This window comes from Microcaecilia unicolor, chromosome 4, assembly GCF_901765095.1.
Source record: "Microcaecilia unicolor chromosome 4, aMicUni1.1, whole genome shotgun sequence".
NCBI lineage: Eukaryota > Metazoa > Chordata > Amphibia > Gymnophiona > Siphonopidae > Microcaecilia > Microcaecilia unicolor.
In genome coordinates this window covers 93,555,145-93,570,044 of record NC_044034.1, presented here as the reverse complement: position 1 = coordinate 93,570,044, position 14,900 = coordinate 93,555,145, and the positions used below count along the sequence as shown (strand labels likewise).

The 14,900-nt window shown below is 47.3% G+C and overlaps 1 protein-coding gene across 4 annotated transcripts in view; it reads right to left on the bottom strand.

Moving 5' to 3' along the window:
* Positions 1-14,593, bottom strand: part of RCBTB2 (RCC1 and BTB domain containing protein 2) — a 228,079-nt gene extending 213,486 nt beyond the window's left edge. For 3 of the 4 annotated variants that reach the window (XM_030200478.1, XM_030200481.1, XM_030200480.1), the window contains exons 1-2: positions 14,419-14,593; positions 10,073-10,151 (exon numbers count right to left, since the gene is read on the bottom strand). The gene's annotated coding sequence lies outside the window, so the exon portion shown is untranslated. Of the gene's footprint in view, positions 1-10,072; positions 10,152-14,387 lie in introns of all 4 variants that reach the window. The other variant, XM_030200479.1, reaches the window with a different exon arrangement.
* Positions 14,594-14,900: the final 307 nt, after the last annotated feature.

Below are 14,900 nucleotides of genomic sequence, written 5' to 3'. Positions count from 1 at the left end.
TGCTCATCAGAGACACCCTTTTTTTTCCATTATGGGTCGAGGACGCCCATGTGTTAGGCACGCCCGTCCCGCCTTCGCTACGCCTCCAACACACCCCTGTGAACTTTGGTCGTCCCCACAACAGGGACGCCCATCTTCCGATTTGTGTCGAAAGATGGGCGTCCTTCTCTTTCAAAAATGAACCTGATAGTGTCACTCAAACTACAGACCAGCTTATCCAACTCATCCCCAAACAAAAAGGCACCTCTAAAAGGAAACTCATTCAACTTAGACTTGGACGCTGCATCCGCAGACCAGCCTCTCAACCAAAGAGAATAGCGAACCGCAATACCTAGGGCCATGGATTTTTAAGAAGCCTTCAGAAAATCATACAAAGCATCCGCCAAAAAGGCAGAGCCCATCTCTATCTTAGCTACCTCAGTGTCAATAGCAGTCAGATCATCAGAAGATCTGTCCAAGACTCGCTCTGCCCACCAGAAACAGGCTCTAGCCACCAAATAGCCGCCTACACAGCCAGGGAAGAGACGTCAAAGCTAGTCTTTAAGAGGACCTCCACCCTACACTAAGCGCAATACAGTCCCTGTAGATGGTGGCACAGCCCTTCGGGACATTCAGGTGTAAAACCCCGTGGCTGACTGGAGTGTGCATTGCACTCAGTCACCAAATGCAAAAGAACTCCAGGGCACAGAGAGAAGATAGAAGAGAAAATCCTTTTCTTTTTTTTAAACAAACGGAGCTAGATAAAAAAAGAAGGAAAGGAAAAAAGTCCCAAGAAGAGACCAAAGGGCTCACCTCCTTCCACCTCCTGGATACTGAGAATACTGAGCCTAGGGCTAGGTGGCCAAAGCTCTTATTGGCTCTCTAGAATCAGTCTCCACCTGCTGGAACGAGTATATAAGCTATCAGTCAATTCCTGGACCGGTCGCTAAGGAGTGCTGATTTATTAACACATAGACCACCACCATTTCTATATACTTCTGAGAATTACAGAAGTTACTCCATCTACTTAAAACATTTATGACAACAGCCAATCGACAAACCATTGCTTTGTTAAATACAAGATGGTAACATGATCCTGAAGTAAAAGTTACCAGGCAAATAATAGGGGACAAGTTAACGCAGCTTATTATTTAGGGCCTCATTTAACAATGGTAAATTTTTGGAATTACCATGTGATAATTCCCAAAATTAGTACTGTATAAGGTAACTGCAAAATCTCTGTGTTAACTGTTGAAGGTGTTCCCTGCATCATGCCATGTAATTAAAGCAGAGAAAAGTTATTTGTTGTGTTATTGGGTGCAAGGCACAATCCCTTCCTATTATCCATCCTGTTCCACTTTAGCTGTTAATGGAGAAATTACCATACTAGAGCGTGTAAATTGCCACATTAATAGTTAATGCACCTTAGTAACTACAATAAAGAATAAAGGCAGCCCCTTAGAGAACATTAAAGAATTACTTTAGCATAGTTATACTCACAAAAATGGGTCTATAATGCAGTTACCTACAAAAAGATATTTTCAGTAAGGATGCCAGTTGTTCCTTTTGCATTATGTGTCTATCCGAGGATCTGAAGGCGACGAAACAGTGTGACAAGGCGGTGGCCGTAGCGAGAAGGTTGCTAGGCTGTATAGAGAGAGGTGTGATCAGCAGAAGAAAGGAAGTGTTGATGCCCCTGTACAAGTCGTTGGTGAGGCCCCACCTGGAGTATTGTGTTCAGTTTTGGAGGCCGTACCTTGCGAAGGATGTTAAAAAAATGGAAGCGGTGCAAAGAAAAGCTACGAGAATGGTATGGGATTTGCGTTCCAAGACGTATGAGCAGAGACTTGCTGACCTGAACATGTATACCCTGGAGGAAAAGGAGGAACAGGGGTGATATGATACAGACGTTCAAATACTTGAAAAGTATTAATCCGCAAAAAAATCTTTTCCGGAGATGGGAAGGCGGTAGAACGAGAGGACACGAAATGAGATTGAAGGGGGGCAGACTCAAAAAAGGTGTCAGGAAGTATTTTTTCACGGAGAGGGTGGTGGATGCTTGGAGAACTCTTTTATTAAAAAAGAAACGCAAAGCCATACAGAAACATATAACCCCAAACCAAATATATACAAACAAGTCCCCCACCTTAAATCCACCTATCTACCTATATACACTGTCAACCCCCACCCATCCTAAAATGAAATTAAATGAACATAAAATTCAAATAAAACTCGAAGTCAATTCAAAATAAACTGTCCAACCCCTCTATGGAGGTTTCAAGTGCACATGCCTCCACCAAACATTGGTTCTTGCTATCCCCTCCGCCACCCGTTCCCACTGGGCTACCCCCTGGACCGCCCGAACCACCTCCCAACTAACGCTGTCGGCTGATCAGTAGTCCTGGTGCAAGGAGACCCCACACCGAGCCATCCAGAGGCTAAACCGGAGTATCACCAAGATGAGGAACTCCGTCACCGGATCTAACCACCCACCTCCCCCCTGCCGCCCGTAAACCCAATCTGCATATGAATATGAATTAAAACTCGGGATGTGTAATAATGCTGCTACCCTGCCACATACCATTCGTGTAAAAGGGCATTCCCGTAAAAAATGTTCCATCGTTTCCTCCCTCCCCACACACTCCCCCCTTGGGCAATCCCGTTCCTGCACATTCCTGTAGTTAATATTCCCTCTGACATACAATTTCCCGTGAAAAGACAGCCAAGCAATGTCTCTATATTTCGGCGGGATCCTCCGTGAGGCCACCAACCGCAAGCCCTGCCTCAGCACTGGACCAGGTGCATCCTTCAGTACCAGGGGCGATGAGAATGTTTGGGACCTCACCCGTTCCACCCATACCTCCCTCCTCCCTGTCTTTATTTCCTCTGCCAAAATTCCACAAACTCGTACCAGCCGAACTAAGGGCCTATAGTACCCAACCTGGTCCAGAGCCCCCTTCCTTACCACCCCCACCCTCCTTCCCAACTTCCACGGGAGCCAGAATCTCTCCCACCAAGACAGAACGCTACCTGCCCATCCTGGCGGATCTCTGTCCAGTGCCCGTCCCAGGTTAAACTGAATAAACAGGGAGCTAAAGAAAAGTACAGGGTTTACCATCCCTACCCCCCCCTCTTCCCGGGCCAAGTATGTGATGTTACGTTTGACCGGGTTCAGCCGATTCCCCCACAACATCTGAAAAAAAAACACTATATAGGGTGGTATAACAATGCACTGGCAACAAACAAATATAACTGACAAACAAAAACATAGGCACCAGGTGAGATTTAATCAGCTGAACCCAGTCAGTCATGGACATCCTCCACCCTTTCCATCTGTCAACCTTTTCCTTAGCTCCCTGTATGCACCGCTGCCAATTAAAGGTTGCATAATCCCCCTGTTCAAAATATACCCCTAATACCCGCAGTCTGCTAATGGCCTCCAGAAACTCCCCTCCCAAATCAAAAGAGCCCCCTGGAGGACCCACCCACAGACTCTGACTTTTCTGGAAGTTTATCAAAGCCCCTGTAGCCTGTGAGTACCCAGAAATGACCCCTTTCAATTTCTCCCCCTCTGTTGTGTCCGCCACCCACACCGTGACATCATCAACATAAGCCACCACCCTTAATTGAGACCCTGTACACACCTCCACCCACCAAAGTCCCTCCTTCCCTCCCTGCTCTAGCCGTCTAACAAAGGGATCAATTGCAAAAGCATAAAGTACCGGGCTTAAAGGGCATCCCTGCCGCACCCCTGCTGTCACCCCGAACCTATTCCCTTTCCAACCGTTCACCAGGGGAAAACACCGTGCCCTTGTGTACAATAAACGTAATTGAGCCACCCAATCCCTAGGAAACCCATAGTGCTCTAAAACCTGCCAAAGAAACGCCCACTGTACCCTGTCAAAAGCCTTATCCTGATCTAATGCCACCATTAGTCTTCCTTCCCCCCGACTGTGTTCCACACCTTCCCTTACCCAAGCCGCTGCCTCCAGAACCCCCCTCCCCTTAATCCCACAGGCCTGTGAACTTGCCAACACCCCACCCCCCACCACCACCACCTCCTTCATCCTATTCAGAAGCATATGCGCGAATATCTTCCGATCACCATTGAGCAGGGCAATCGGACGCCAGTTGGCCAAGGACTCTGGATCTTTTCCCTTACTCAGAAGAATCAGCGCCGCCTCGGTCAGGGATTGGGGTAAAACCCCCTGCTGACGTGCAGCCTCCCAGACTTGCAGCAGGATTGGGGCCAGAAGGTGCTTAAATGCCTGATAGTACTCTGTTGTGAGTCCATCTGGCCCTGGTGCTGTCTTCCTCCTTAAGGCCCCAATGGCCTCTTCTACCTCCCCCAGCGACCAGGGGCGCAACAGGGCCTGAAGAGACGGGCCCCCCCCTTCCCACCCCCGGTGTCCCCGCAATATAGTGACCCATCACTTCCTTATCCACTTGCTTATCTGAAAAAAATCGTGCAAAGTGCTCTTCCACCACCTTTAGAATCCCCTCCTTCGACACCTGAACTACCCCTCCCATGTCCCTTAAACCCCCCACAATCCTATGCTCCCTCCGCTCCTTGCAACACATAAACGGGTCTGGGCTGACCAATTTCCCAAAGTCCCGTTCATAGACCAAGGAGGCATATCGATTATACTGGACCTTTTCAAGTTGCTCCTGCAAATCCAGAATATCCTCCTTTCTCCCTCCATTGGAGAGTAGATAGTCCCTTCGTTTCTTAATGGCAGTCCCCAGCCAAGTTCTCTCCCTTCCTTCTCTCCGAGCTTGACGGGTGAAAAAAAACCTCGTCCGCCTCTTCACTAACTCCCACCACTCTCCAATGGAGGGAAAAATACCCTGGATCGAAAGCTGGTCACCCAAAAAGGCCTGATATTCCTCCTTGACCTTCTCATCGGTAACCCATTTAAGGTTAAGCCGCCATAACCCCCTCCCTGGCCTATGTCCCGCCCAACCCCCCACCTCCACCAACACCAGTTTATGGTCCGAGAAGTCCACGTCCACCAACCTGGGCCCCCGAACGCATGCCCCTTCCCGGACCAAAAATCTGTCTATCCTGCTCCTACACTGTCCCCGTGCAAATGTGAAACCCTCCACCTCTGGTGAAAATTGAAGGTGCACATCTACCAACCCTGCCCCTTTCATTATCCCAGCTAGCCGTATCCCATCATACCTCACCTGCGCTGCCCTTCCTCCACTATCCTGTTTCCTCAAAATGGTGTTAAAATCCCCCCCCCCCCAAACCACCTGACGTGCCGTGTATAAATATGGTTTAATTTTACCAAATAACCGTGAACGTTCCCTCTTACTTTGTGGCCCATAAACATTAATAATCCGGGAAGCCACCCCGTGCCACAAAACATCCACCACCAAACACCTCCCTACTCCTAATTCCATCACCCTTTGAATCTGTACCTTATGTGTTTTAAATAATATCCCTACCCCCCCCATACCTGTCCCCTGCCAAGCCCCAAACCGAAGGCCCCCATCTCCAGGCCCTCCTCGCACGCCTGATCGCCTCCATAGTTTGCAAGCGTGTCTCCTGGATTAGGAAACAGTCTGCCTGGATCGTGGAGAGGCCCTCAAAGGCCAAACATTGCGCCCTCTGGGAGGCCACACTCGCCACATTCAGAGTGGCAAATAATAATATAATACCTGCCATTATGTAGGGAAAGATGACTGTCTCCCAACCTCTTCCTGCTGAACTGCTTCCTTCACATCACCCCTACCTAGAGCCCAGAACCCTTCTTCAACCACTTCTTCCTCTGCCCAATCCCTAACCCCGGCTTCAAAACCTCCCTCCTTCCCCACCCCCTCCCCCCCTCCCTTCTTCCTTCCCTTCTTCTTCTTAGACTCATCCAACCCCCCCTCCTCTTCAGACAAAGGCAAAGACAAACCCCCCCTCCCCCTCTGATCCCCTCCCACCCCCTGAACCTTCCCCCTCTCAATCCCGTGATCCTTCCCCTGTAGAGCTCGAATTCTATCCGATCGCCTCATAAGCTTCTCCCCCTCTCCTGCCCCCCTCTTCCCCCCTCCCCGTCCAACCCGCCCCCACCCTCCACACTAATCTCCATCCTCCTAACCTTCCCCCCCTTCTTCTTACGCTTACCCCCCTCCCTCCACCCCCTCTAATTTCCTCTTTCCTTCCTCCCCTCCCCCCACAACCCCACCGACCCCTTCCCCTTCTTCTTCCACTACCTCCTCTTCTTCTGCCAAAACCTGAAACCGGTTTCCTGTCTCCCTCTCTTGCCGAGCCCCCTCTCCTGACCCCCCTGAAATCCCTCTACCCTTCCCCTTCACCCCCCTCTGCTTCTTGGGGACCTGGGCCCACTCATCTACCCCTTCCAGCCCTTGCCCGTTTCCCCACCTGTGCTGCTACCTCTGGAACCCCCACCTCCACAACCTCCCTCTGTGCCCCCCTTGCCCCCTGATCCTGACCCTGAACCCCCCCTCCCCCCACCCCCTCCTCCTGCACCTCCTCTTCCCTCCCCCCCTCTTCCCTCCCCCCATTATGCGACGCCCTAGGGCAGTCCCAGAAGGCATGCCCCAGACCACCACAAAGATTGCACCTGATTGAAGAACACTCTTCGGTGGGATGATCTTTTGATCCGCACTTAGCACATTGCTGTACTGGGCAGGACATGCTAAAATGGCGGAAAGACCCACACCGAAAACATTGTCTTGGCTGTCCTAGTAATTTTTGAAAGAGAAAACTGTGATTAGTGCTTTAAAGTAGTTTACTTGTTCCACAACATCAAAACACCTCTCCCCAAACAGAATTTACGACAACTGACCTATATTTTAACTGCAGTAATATGAATTATTAAAATTAGTTTAAAAAAAGATTTAAGGGCTGCTTTGTTATGGCAGTAAAGGACCAGGATAAAGAATACTTAAAGAAATATTGTCGGAGGCTCCTCTCTTCACCTTCGGTAGAGATATGCAAAGGTACAAGAAGTTCTGGCAAATGGCCTGACTACTAATAGCCAAAATTACAAGTGCTCTCTTTCCATTGATCTGGTCATATTTTGTTCTAACAACATCTTTATTCCTTACCCTTAATTGTTGTCTCTTTACCTGTCTTATCTAGATTGTAAGCTCTTTCAGCAGGGACTGTCTTTTTGTGTATGGTGTACAGTGCTGCGTATGCCTTGTAGCGCTATAGAAATGATAAGTAGTAGTAGTAGAAGAGAACAAAAACTGTTTATTCATCAGAGCTAATTGAATGTTGTCAAAATCAACAGAGATTCACAGATTTATGGCAGAGAGTTAATGGATCATGAAGCCAGAGGACAGTGCAGTTGAGGACGCCCATCCCAAAAAAACGCCCCTTTTGGCCGCCTTCCCCCCCCCCCCCCTGCAATAATAAAAACATCTTTTTTGGCAGTGCTTCACTCAGCTGCCTCTCAGCTGAGAGACCTGGAAGTCTCTGAAACAATCACAGTGCGTTTAGCTCTGCGTAACGCTTGGCTGCTCTGCGCATGCTCGACCGGCGACTGGCCAACTGTTTAACAACGGAATAGAGAATGCAAGTGAACTACAACGAGCAGCTCATTTGCATTCCTATTCCTTGATGCATGCCCGTTCCTTACTGATTCACTAAGGGAATCAGTAAGGAAAGGGCTTTAACGAGTCTTTAGTGCATCTTGCCCGTAACCAGTTAAACAGGTATTCAGCAGCTGACCAGTTAAGTTATAGCAGTTAGAGATAGGACTGCTATTTATGAAGTCCAATTTAACCACTAATCTTATCTGGTGCTAAATATCTGCAACTAACCAGTTAAGTTGCACAACATAGTCGGTTTAGCAGGAGGCGCTAACTGTGAATACTCAGAAGGAAATTCATCTCCTGCTGAATACTCACGGTTAGCCGCAAAAAAAACCCCAAACCATTATTTAAGTAGTCAGTGGCCACTGCCAACCGGTTAAATAGTGCTGAATTTTTTTATTTTTTTTTATTACATTTGTACCCCGCACTTTCCCACTCATGGCAGGCTCAATGCGGCTTACATGGGGCAATGGAGGGTTAAGTGACTTGCCCAGAGTCACAAGGAGCTGCCTGTGCCAGGAATCGATTTCAAGTGGGAACACATCAATTCCAGTATAGCGTTCTGCCATTTGACCTTGGAAATCAGAATGACAAGTGAGATGATTAAATTGCAGATGACGCAAAACTTCAAAGTTGTCAAGGTGCATGCGGATTGTGAAAAATTGCAGGAAGACCTTGAGAAACTGCAAATAGGTGGGAAAATGTGGGATACAAATGTGACAAATAAATAAATAAACTGTCAAAAATCAAAATATTTCTTCATTAAGCCAATCCTGCAAATAAGGAACAAATTTACATAAGGCAGGAACATTAGCATTCTGTTTCACTGCAGATTAGTTTCTATTGATATAAAACCTACAGCAAGATGCACTAAAAAATCGTTACAGCCCTTCCCTTACCGATTCCCTTAGCTAATTGGTAAAGAACGGGTATGCATTAAGGAAAGGGAATGCAAATGAGCTGCTCGTTGTAGCTCACTTGCATTCTCTATTCCATCGGAAACCAGTCGGCCAGTTGAGCATGCGCAGAGCAGCAAAGCGTTATGCTGGCTGCTCTGCGCATGCCAAGGACGTCCTTTATGGACGTCCTTCACTAAAAAAAAAAAAAAAAAAAAAGACGAGCTGTGCCTATGGACGTCCTCCACTTCCCTTCCCCCCCCCCCCCGAGGTCACCACAGCACCCCCTGCATTGAAACGACAGCTTACCGCAGCCCCGCCTCCCCACCATCCTCCGCACCCCCCCGGGGCTCCGCCCCGCCGCCCCCCTTGATGTCACCGCCGCTCCTCCCTCCACCCACCCCCCTCTGTCTGCCACCAGGCTGGGCCCTCACAGCGCCTCTCACCTCCGTGTGAAGACCCTGCAGCAGGCAACAGCTGATCGCTTCCCTTCGGACTTCCCTCCTTTCCTCCCTGGCCCACCCTCATCTGACGTAGAAGTCCGAAGGGAAGCGATCAGCTGTTGCTTGATGAAGCCTTCACAAGTAGGTGAGAGGCGCTGTGAGGGACCGGCTCGGTGGCAGACGGAGGGGGGCGGGTGGAGGGGGGAGCGGCGGCGGGGCCACAGGGGTGTGGAGGATGGCAGGGAGGCCGGGGCTGTGGGAAGCTGTCATTTCAATGCAGGGGGGAGGTGGGAGCGGCGGCGGCGGCGACCTCGGGGGGGGGGGGCTGAGCTAAACGCGCTGTGAGAGACTTCCAGGTCTCTCAGCTGAGTGAAGCACGTCCATAAAGGACGTCCCTGACGAGTACTTTTTTCCCCAATTTTTTTTTTTAACATTTATAGACGTTTTTCAATCCCGCACAGCCCCAACGACAGGTACAGACCTCTCGTTAGATTTTCCAGCGTTAAGGCAATCAGAAAAGGTTAGTGCATCTCATTACAATAGGGTTTTTATTTATTTACGTCAATTTATATACTGTATCTTATTGCTACTGCAAGACAGAACGGTTTACAATTTATAAAATAAAAGAAATACAATATGTACAGGTTGGACAAACATTAGAACTCCAATCATTACAGGAAAGCACAGCAAAACCACAAACTAGCTACATAAGATGAAAAACAGTATAACTCATGATTTAGTATACAGGAGAGCACCGCAAATACAGGACTAAGTACATAATATAATCTACACAAACATAAACAGTACAGTTTTGATTTAATATACATTACAGATACCCATTTATAACCTTTCTTCCATTATTCTAAATTCTGTTCTACATAATTGATAAAATAGGTTTTCAAAAGTTTCCTAAAATGAAAATAAGATTTCTCAAGTCTGCTCTCTTTTGGAAGACCATTCCAAAGAGAGGGGGACAGATAAAAAAAAGCCGAATTCCATGTAGATTCCCATCTAGCCCTAGTGAGAGGAGGAATCACTAACAATTTGCTCATCTGCATTCCGTTTTCGTTAGCTAATACCGTCGTCGGAAAATGGCTCAGAGAAGTCTTTAGTGCATGCCACGGTTTACTACTTGCTCATTAAGTTTAGTGCATCTGGCCCCTAGTGCAAGATTATGTTACTCTGTCATGCTCTCACCTCTGTCTGTCACCTTGTTCAAGGGACAGAAATGGCAAACCCTATCTGGGCCTCCAGTCCTTACTGTGGCAAGGAACTCCTGCAGAAAGGAAAACAGGTGCTTTAGAAGCCAGCAATAAGAATGACTTGTTCTAATACCTCTACTTCTGCACTTCTGGATACAGACAAATCAGAAGATTGATGTCAAAGTACAAGATAATGAACAAAAGTTCAGGGAGCTATGCTATGAGAATAGGGTAATAATGACTTCTGCTATTAGTCGGTGTATCACATCACTCTGTGAGCTGCACGAAATGAGTAGGGAACTTGACTCCCAGGGATTTGTCATTCTATTAACTTGATGAATCAGTTGTTTTCTAAAATCTCAACAAAATAAAATCAAATCAGATTAATATCATATAAAAGATATTAATGAATTAACAAAATCCATCCAAAGCATCGGGCATTTCAATCTAAGTAAATCAAATGCCTGTTTAAATAATTAAGTCTTCAGGTTTCTATGGAAGGCAATTACATCAGTTCTTAAGATCACAGAATGTACCTCTGCAGATACCTGAAGTCAAACAGTAAGTACCTCCCCTCTTCAATTATCACAAACTCTCAAGATATGGGGCATTCCCTTTCTTATCAGTGTGCCTAACTGCACCTCTCAAACTTGCCACCTGTCAGTAAGTTTACATTAAAAAAATAATTCATAATAAGGAGAAATTAGGTCTTACCTGATAATCTTCTTTCCATTAGTCCTTCCCACTATTCCAGAACCTGTGGGATAGTTATATCCATCAACCAGCAGGTGGAAATAGAGAACTGAAAATTGAGCTAAGATATCTCTTGGCATCCAGTCCAGCTCCTCAATATTTAAGTAGACAAGAAGTACGGAGAAACTCAGAATAAATACATTAAAAAAACTCAATAACCTAACAATAACCTGATTAACAAACATGTGGACCTTCTCATCTCTGGACAACTTGTAGAGAACAAGAGATATGCAGGAAGAACTATGCAACATGACAGTCATTATTTGACCCATAACTTCCCCCAAACTAACATTTTAGAAACCTCGGGCAGGCCTCTAGAACAGAGGGAAGGACTAATGGAAAGAAAATTATCAGGTAAGACAATTTCCCCTTCCATTACGTAGCTTCCCACTATTCCAGAACCTGTGGGATGTTCAAATGTAATCCCTAGAGTGGGTGAGAGCCTGGTGCCGCTGGCTTCCAAGCACGCCACAATGTCTACCCTGTAGTACTTGGCATAGGTAAGCAGCGTCAACCACGTTGCTGCCTTGCAAATATTCGCTGGAGACAGTAATGTAGTCTCCACCCAGGATGTCGCGGTACAACTCACAGAATGAGCCCACAAGGCCTGAAGAGCCTGTTTCCCCGAAAGCAAATAAGCTGACAATAGTCGCCTTCAGCCATCTATCAATTGTGGGCTTGGAAGCCATGAGACCAAGCCTCTGTGAGGACTCTATGCACATCAAGAAGCTTCAAGGAAAAATACTGAGCTTCTTCATCTTCTTTGCAAAAGGACAGAAGCTCCACAGATTGGTTGAGATTAAATGTGATACCACTTTTGAAAGGAACTGTGCACAGGGAAAACCCTGCCTTCAAAAAGCGAAGAAAGGGATCCCTATAATAGAGCTTGAACCTCTGAAACCCTAAGTGCTGACGCAACAGCCACCAAGAATGCAGTCTTAAGCTTAAGATCTTTTTAAGGAGGCCTTCTGAAATGGCTCAAAAACAAGCATCCGAAGAGACTAAAGGACTAAGGTTCCACTCTAGACACGGCATATAAAAAGGAGGCTGCAAGCAGCCCACTCCCCACAAGAATCGAATGATATCCAGGTGAGCAGCAAAAGACATCTTCTGTAGTCAGCACCTGAAACAGGCCAAAGCTGCAACCTGAACTTTTAGAGAACCCAACGCCAATCCTTTCTGAAGGCCTGCCTGGAGAAATGGTAGGATGTGCACAATCTGAGCAGCCCTCAAGTGTTCTTTACACCTTCACATATGCCATGGATGTACAGCATTTCTGAGCCTGAAGCAAGATAGCAATTACCAAATCAATATAACCTTTTAGTCTCAACCGAGCCCTTTCAATGACCAAGACTTAAAACCAAAAGGTCACGGATATTCCATGAGCACCAGACCTCGTTTCAGTAGGCAATGTACCTGCAGAAGACGGAGATGACCCCTGTCCAGCAGTCACATCAGGTCCGTGTACCACAGCCAATCTGGGGCTATGAGAATTATTTGACCTTGGTGCAATGCTATCCTTTTCAAAAGCAGCCTACCATGGGCCAAGGAGGGAAGGCATACAGTAAATGTGTCTCCGGCCAGAAAGTCCAAAAGCAATCCACTATCAGCTGAAAACCCTGGATGGTCTCCTCTGGAGCTAATGGGTAGAGGCGAGCAATGGCTCTTCCCATTCTCAGCCCTGCGTCCGATAAGAACCATTCTGCTGTAATCAGGTCCTGTCTGGATGTATCGGGAAAGTCTTAGCAGGACCTCCCCCTCATGATCAATGAAGATGGAACTCCTAAAGCTGAAAGCTCCTCAATGGAAAGCACTGCAAGTTCCTCAGAAATAAGAATACTGATATCCTCTTTATGAAACACATCGGTACTTTTGGATATCTCCATCCTCTAACGGCTCATCAGATAAGGAGGGAAAAGCAGAGCTGGCGTCATCTGCCCACTCCTGGAGTTCTAAACAAAATATCTTAGGAGCTGGAGGGGCAGTAGGGCAAGAAACTGAAACACCTTGCAGCAACTCTGTCCCTGATTCAGTGTACAGGCCTGGTGTAAGAGCAATATAAACTCTAGAGAAAACAATGATACCAATGCAGCTGAATGCTCTGTTAGACCCTAAGGCTGTAAAATGGTGACTGTGCTCCACACATAAGAGGCTGCTCCTCACTACCAGTCAGCCCTGACAAAACAGTGCCCGTTCCCACTCTCTCCTGCATCAGACCGCGCACCAGCCCTGCCAGAGAGCCCGAAGACCCCGGCATAACTGGATGCTATGCCAAATCCAAAGATATGCTGCTGTCAACCATTTCCTCCACATCCCACAGGATTCCTAGCTTGCAAGCACTGCAATGCTCTAATGCCAGCCAGCAGATCCCACAGTAAGAACACTGTTTAACTACCTCTGTGGGAGTAGCCATTCACCCCAACTATCACCAGTGCAGCACATGTCCCAAGCAGTGAGTCAGGATCCCTCCCTGCATCAAGTAGTACTTGCATCCCTGCAAACGGTTCTGAGTCAAACTTTAGTATCACTGCTGTTTGCTCCCCCAGACTCCAAAAGTCTTACCACAGATAAGAAAGAATTAGGACTAATATACTCTGCCCCACGCTCTCCAAAAAGCCTTTTTTTTTTTTTTTTTTTTAAGGTTGTTGTGTTAGAAAAGGATAGCCCCACAGGAAACAGGGGAAAGATGAAGGGAGAGAAAACGTAACTCACAGGGATCTGATGACCTCCTGACTCTGCAGACTCAAGTCACCCAAAAATCTCAACTGAGGAACAGTTGGCCAACTGGACCAGGAGCAAATCACTCAGAACAAGAGGCTTAAAAGCAGTGGCGATCCTTGGTTGGCTACCACTCATGCGCACCCCCCCTCCCCCGGTGCACACGGCTGTCGGTTCCGTTGGTTCCCTGCTCCCTCTGCCCCGGAACAGGAAGTAACCTGTTCCGGAGCAGGGAACCAGCAGAGTCGACAGCCGCTCTCTGCACCCCTCCAGCAGCATGCACCCGGGGTGGGCTGCCCCCACTGCCCCGCCCTCGGTATGCCACTACTTAAAAGTATGCCAATCCACTCTACTGGAGATAGAAAACACAGAGGAGTTGGGAAAGATGCCAAAACAGAGAACTGAAAACTGGACTGAGACATATCTACCTTCCCCTGCTGATTGATTGGACACAACTATCCCACAGGTTCAGGAATAATGGGAAGATAGGTCATGGAATAATTTTATTTTAATAAGCAAATTACGAAGGCCAGTACTCTTAGTGGATTTAGCTATAAGATTACAAAATGTAGGAATGAGGGGAAGGGGTGAGAGGCTGGGGGGGGGGGCTACCTCATTCATCGATTCTAAATAGAAGGCCTGGTGATGGAATATATATATATATATATATATATATATTGAATCCCAGTGCAGAATGGGAAGACTGGAAGATGATGGAACATACTGAATCCCGGTGAAGCAGGTCAAGTTGTACACAAAACGGTAAAACAGATGTCCTTCAAAAAGTTTGCGTGACAAAATATAATCCAACAGACTGTCAAGTAAGAAAAAAAACATACGTTCGAGAGTTAGCGTTCTCCACTTACTGACCGGCTAGTTAGCTAAAGCTCGGAACCCCACAACTGCTGCGACACTGATTCCTCATAAGCAAAAACTCCAAAACACTGCCCCCTTCCTCGGGCACATGTTAACAAGGCACTGCTAAAGCCGAGTCACAAACGCTCTTGCCTACTAAAAAGCAAAAGAAAGAGACTACTCAGAGGTCTCCAACCCTGCCAGTGCCCACAGGCACATAAACTGAGCGGGAAAGCAAAGACGTTTTCTTCCGGGGGTGGAGCCAGTGCACGAGTCATTAGCTCCTTCCAATCCCCGCTATTGATACACCAGAACTGGAGCCAAGGAGGTTAGATTAAGAGCGCAAAGGGTCTTTTACTAAAGATTAGCTAGAGTTATCTGCAGCAGGGCCCACAGGAATAAAACCGGCAGATAACTGCTGCAAATAACTGAAGCTAACCTTTACTAAAAAAAAGACCCCTGCCCCTCATTGCTCAAACCCCACCCACCGCGACAGT